The sequence below is a fragment of the Anser cygnoides genome, chromosome 25 (assembly GCF_040182565.1).
Source record: "Anser cygnoides isolate HZ-2024a breed goose chromosome 25, Taihu_goose_T2T_genome, whole genome shotgun sequence".
Lineage (NCBI taxonomy): Eukaryota > Metazoa > Chordata > Aves > Anseriformes > Anatidae > Anser > Anser cygnoides.
Window position 1 is genome coordinate 6,340,432 of NC_089897.1, and position 5,601 is coordinate 6,346,032.

The 5,601-nt window shown below is 57.3% G+C and overlaps 1 long non-coding RNA gene across 3 annotated transcripts; it reads left to right on the forward strand.

The window, feature by feature from the left end:
• The first annotated feature begins 26 nt into the window (after positions 1–26).
• On the forward strand, positions 27–3,810 carry LOC106041358 (uncharacterized). 3 transcript variants are annotated; one of them, XR_007165893.2, is made up of 3 exons: positions 27–968; positions 1,823–3,127; positions 3,346–3,810. It is a non-coding gene; the product is annotated as an uncharacterized lncRNA (long non-coding RNA). The 3 variants fall into 3 exon arrangements; XR_007165892.2 differs by lacking the exon at positions 27–968 and having other exon boundaries at positions 1,528–2,009; positions 2,163–3,127; XR_001210445.3 differs by lacking the exon at positions 27–968 and having other exon boundaries at positions 1,528–2,009; positions 2,990–3,127.
• Positions 3,811–5,601: the final 1,791 nt, after the last annotated feature.

The following is a 5,601-nucleotide window of genomic DNA, read 5'->3' on the forward strand; positions in this document are numbered from 1 at the left end:
GGCTCACCCTGCCCACGCGTGCCCGCTGCCCTGCCCTCGCTCTGCCGCAGGTGAGCGGACGGGCTCCCAGGCTGGCGCTTCCCGGGCTGCAGCAAAGCCGCCTACTCCGACCCGGCTTCTACTTCCCCTGGCAGGTGCCTTGTCACTCTCCCTGCGCTCCTCAGCGAAACCCAACCCACTCGCAATCGCGCCAGGCTATTAATAACTGGCCAGCCTGCAGAGGAGCAAGGAGCTGCCGTGACTAAGGGCTGGGAGCAGAACCTCTGCCTTCCACTGAAGCTGCAGTAGGCCGGCCCCGGCTGGGATGCAGCTTTAACTGAGCTGGGGTAACACGCTCCCGCTGGAAGACCTGGCAGCTCAGACGGTGTCTCTTGCACAGCCTGACCTCAGCACCTCCCTTCCTCTGGGTTCCTATGACAACAGCAAAAAACCCGCTGAAAAAACACCGTGTTTCCCTGCTGTAAAGCAGAATTGAGTTTGTTTGCTAGGACCTGCGTGCTCCAGTGCTCTCGGTTCTCCAAGGGAGCTGCTTTCTTCCTCTCTATACAGGTCTTCTGTGCTGTAAGGTCTGAGCAGAAGCACTTCACGGCTACCTCTGTAAAGCTCTGAGTGCTTTAGCCTGCACCCTTGGCTAGATCTTGCTTAATTATAGCAGACTGTTAAGGTCAGCCTATGGATGCTATTCAGTACTCCCTGTATTCCTTTTATCCCTAGCTTCAAGTTACTTAGCAGTCTGTCACATTAAGGTCCCCACCTCGTACCCCCCTTCCCACTCTGCTTTCTGATGCCTACTCTCAACGCTCCTGTTTGAAGCTCTTGCTTCGTTTCTTGCCTTCTTTCGCACCACCTGGCTGTCCCCGCTGTTGTTTGGCTCCAATTAAATTATTCCCTGCTCTTTCTCCCACAGGAACGAGGGAGGCTTGGAGGAACTGCTGGTCTGCAGCTCCCTGAGCCGGAACACGGCTAAGGTCAGGCTCCTCGCTGCATTTCGATAGGGGGTCAAATTTCCCCGGCCCTTTCTATCTAACCGTAGGGGCCTCTGAACCTCTGCTGCCGGCCCGGAGCTGGCTGAGACCCTCGTCCTGCCCGGCTCTTCCTCCGCCTCCTCGCTGCGCCACCCGGCAGGAGCCGCTGCGCCCCTTCCCCGGGCTGGGCCGCGGCCGCCCCCGGCGCTCCCCTCCCCTGCCTGCCCCTTCCTTTGCCGCTCCGCCGGGGGGACGCGGGGCTGCGGGGGGGGGTGCGGGGCTGCAGGGGGGGGCGCGGGACTGCAGGGGGGATGCGGGGCTGCAGGGGGGGCGCGGGGCTGCAGGGGGGACGCGGGGCTGCAGGGGGGGCGCGGGGCTGCAGAGGGGGGGCGCGGGGCTGCAGGGGGGGTCGCGGGGCTGCAGGGGGGGGCGCGGGGCTGCGGGGGGGGGGCGCGGGGCTGCAGGGGGGGGCGCGGGGCTGCAGGGGGGGTGCGGGGCTGCAGGGGGGGGCGCGGGGCTGCAGGGGGGGGCGCGGGGCTGCAGGGGGGGCGCGGGGCTGCAGGGCGGGCGGCGGGCGCTGGGGGGCGGCACAGGCTGCGCCACGGCCCGGGCGCTCTCCCGGCCCCCCCCGGCCCTCCCCTCGAGCCCCTCCTGGCCGGGGCTGGGCAGGGCCGGCCGTGCCCGGGCCCCGAGAGCATCCCCTGTGGCGCCGAGGTCGCGAAGCAGCGGCCTGGCAGGGCCGTCCCTCCCCTCGGGGGGCGGCCAGCCCGCCCCGAGCCACCAGGATGCTTTCCTTGGAAAGAAGGAACTGGAAGCGTCCGAAACGACTTCTGTGTGAGGCTGATCTTGTTTTGTAGGCATGTTTTTTTCCCGTTATGCTAAGCACTGCGCAGAAAGAATGGTGTGACATAAAAACACGCTGCAGGAATGTTCCCTGAAACAATGTGGTGCTAATAGCTGTTTTCCAAGAAAGAGAGCTACGTTTCCTCCTATTCATCGTGCCCGCAAGCTCTCTGGGAGGTTTCCTCCTTGTCTGCCGTCCTGGTGAGCCTTTTCGCAGTGCCGCCTGTGTGCGTGCCGGGGTTCGCAGGCGGTCACAGGCTGAGTCAGGCTGCAAGTGCTGGGGGGCAGCTCCAGGAAAATCCCCTGTGGCAAGCTGGGACGTCATCTGCTCTGCCCTCGCGTTTCCCACTCCAGGATTCCCGCCTGGGGTGGCCTCTGCCCCCTGCTCCCCGGCTCAGCCAAGCCGCCCGCCCCGCCTGCACCAGGAGCTCACCCTGCTGGAGACGGCTCCGGGTGCTCCCTCTGCCTTACTTGGCAGACCCGCTGTCCTGGAGAATCCCACCAAAAGCCACCAGCTTTCTGCTTCCAAACTCGGTCCTGGAGGCATCTCCGCCCCCAGGCTGTAGCGAGCTCCTTCCAGCACAACAAAACTGCCGCAGCTCCCCTCGAGTGGGCGATTGCTTGCGTTGATCTAAACCCGGGGGTTCTGTGTGCCGCTCTGCATCATCTGAGGATTTCTGCTCATGCTAAACACTGACTAAAAACTAGTAACAAGGGAATTGGGCTTAAATTTTGCTACTTTGCTTCATTTCTCGTGCAACTGCTCATCATTAAAAAGGCCTGTCTAATGTTCGTCATTCCTATGCGTTGCTGGGTCCCAGAGGAGGTAGGATGAAGCCAGGGATATCTGAGCTGTAATGCACTTTCTGGTAAGAAAATGTGAAAGAATGACATGTTGGTGGCATTTAAGCCAGTATGGAAGTAGATTAAACATCTTGATCATAAAAGTACCAGAGGATGTTTTAAAATAAGCTCTTTGCAGCAGTGCATTAGTCGACTGCACAGCTTTACTGTGTAATGAGCAATATATTAATTTATAATTAGTGTAATACAGTGAAGCTCAGCAAATAGCTCTGCACTCTGGATAATTCATCAACAGAAGAAGCAGCTCTTAATGGTTTCCAAGGTTTGCCTGTCCCCTGTAATTGGGAAGTTCAGAATTTATTGTTATTTCTTTTAAGGGATAATGTGATTGCAACCACACATCTTTATTCCATGTCTGTTCCTGCTCGAGTGCAGAAAAGCCTTGGGAGCACTGCAGCTCAGGGCTCGTCCGCGACCTCTTTGCAGCTTGTGGCAGACTGAAGGACCCCGTGCACGTGCGTACTTCCTGCAGGCTTTTACCACCACCTCCCTCTGCTGCAGAGGGGGAGGTCAGCAGGTGAATCTCCTCGAGTCACTTGGCTTTTGCCCCTTCTCTGATGCTACCAAAACTGACTTACCCCTTCCACACCGCCCGAGGGATCTTTGTGCTAAAATCTGCTCTCAAAGGCTTCAGGGGAATGAACAGCCCCCCGCCCCCTCCCTTTCTCTTCAGTGAAATAATGGACTCCTTGAAGAATCATAGCCAGGAACGAGAACAGTGTTGAAGACTGCTGCTGGGAAGTCTAACAAGAAGTCAGGGGGGAAGAGAAATTACCGTGTTCTCTTCCACCGGAATTTAAATGAAATCTGTTTAACTGAAGTCTTAATTCTTCCCCTGCATTGAAATGCTGTGATCTGGAAAGCAGCACGTTTGTACTTCTATACTATTACATCAATAAAGAGCTTGATTTTGTATGCTTCCTTATTGAATAATCTGCCCTAATTTAATTGGAATTTGGCTGATGTGAAAGGTGGTTTTGATTGCATTTGCTCTTGATCGTTCCCATTAAAACTTTGTGATCTGGAAAGTAATATGTTTGTATTTACTTATCACAGCAATAGAGACTTGAATTTGTGGACTCTCTGTCAAGTTACCTGATGAATATAAACAGCAGATTTAATTTTGTTTCATATCGATTTTTGCCATTATTATTAAAACTCTCTGATCTGAAGAGTACGATGCTTTTATTTCCTTAATATCTTATAACTGGAGTTTGGATTAATCTTGCAGAGCTTTTTCCCTTTCTTTTGAGCAGCCAGTCTAATCAACTGGAACTTAACACGATAATGCAATTTTCCCCCTTAAAAAAGGGGGAAAGAAACTCAGTTCCATTTAGTGAAATAGCAGAGGAAATGTGCTCTTATCCAGTGCTTCTTAACACCAGGAGTACTTTTGCCTGGCTTCCTGCACGCACTTAGGGTGCCTCTGCCCAGGGAAAAGGCCAAGGAGGCAGCTGCTCGGGGCTGCCTGGGGCCAGGCAGTGCCTCTGTGCTCAGCTTCCTCCAGCACTAATCGTTTTCACTGATCTGGACTGGAGACGCTATCAATCAAACCAAGATTAGAAAGGGATGAGCCTGGGCTTCTGCTGCGGATACATGGAGGGGAGAGAAACCTTCCCAGTGGGGAATACTGTCTGTCCTGCATCCTTTCCTAGGAAAAAAAAAAAAAGCTGGAGACATTGGATGGAAGGCCTGTGGAGACAGAGGCTGTGGTTTGCTCTAAGTGGCTGCAGAAACTGTTTGGATCAGAGAAAGAAAACCAGGTCAGACGATGAGGCTTGTCAGACGCACGGAGCATGGGAGGAGCTGGAGCCACAGCCCAGGGGAGCAGGATGGAGCCAGGCCGGGTCCAGTGTGCACCAAAGCCACAGGAAAGGGTGCTGGGTGGCAGCAAGGAGCCCCGCTGTGGGGCAGCCTGGGCTTGTACAAACCCAGGCACTACGAGCTCCTGGCAAGGGTGGCCTGAAAATGGCACTTCACTGGGGGGCTCAGCAGAGCCCAGTCCAAGGCTGGTGCCCTGGCTGGGGAAAGGGGACGTGGAAAGGCTTTGGTGATCTCACCGAAAGAAAACGGCCGTGAGATTTGCAAGCTGCCCACGCGCGGGTTGTCTGAACAGCTGCCCTTGGCCTGTGGCTCAGGTTGGGCTTTGCTGAGACCTTCCTCCTCCGGGTTACCCCATCCAGAGCTCCCAGCTGGCTGGTGGCGTGAGAGTTCCGGGAGTAAACTGTGAGCTGTCCTCAACACACAAAGACGCAAACTGTTTGGGATAAAGCAAAGAAAATGACTTATACCTATTTCCAACCTGTCTCCCCAGCTGACCTGCGGCTGTGAGACCAGCTCCTGTCCCTTCAGTGCCACACACCGATGGCAGCGATCGCTGTGAAGATCTGACCTCGCTTTCCTTGTCTGCTGCTGTTTTACAGCCTGCTGCTGTCCGTTGTCAGAGCGCTGTCCTGGGGTGACCCACAAGGGGTTTTTTAGGGGCCAGTCTGGGAGCTGCTGTGGGGGCACAACCATCCCTGGCCCCTTTCTCGGTCCCTTGTGCCAGGCGTGCGAGCGTCCCGCGGGGCTGGGTGCGGATCGGTGCCGGTTTTGGCAGCTGTCGGCTCTGAGAAAGCTGCGGCTTTGGTGGGGCCACCGGGAAGCCGGGGTCCTGCCGTCCGTGGGGGGTGCTGCGGGAGGGGGACCCGCTGTCTGTCTGGCCGCCCGTCTGTCCCGTGCCGTGCAGCCCAGCCCGCTCCCGGGGCAGTCCCGGGGCCGCCGCACGCCGTGTTTCGGAGGGAGGGACGGGTCCGGGGTCAGGAAGCTCTCCAGCCTACCTGACTGACAGCACCGACCGCCCGGGGCTAACGGGGGCGGGCCCGCGCCTTTCCAGCACGAACTCTCGACGGGACCGGGGGGCGGGGGGGGTGGACAGGGAGCTCCCGCC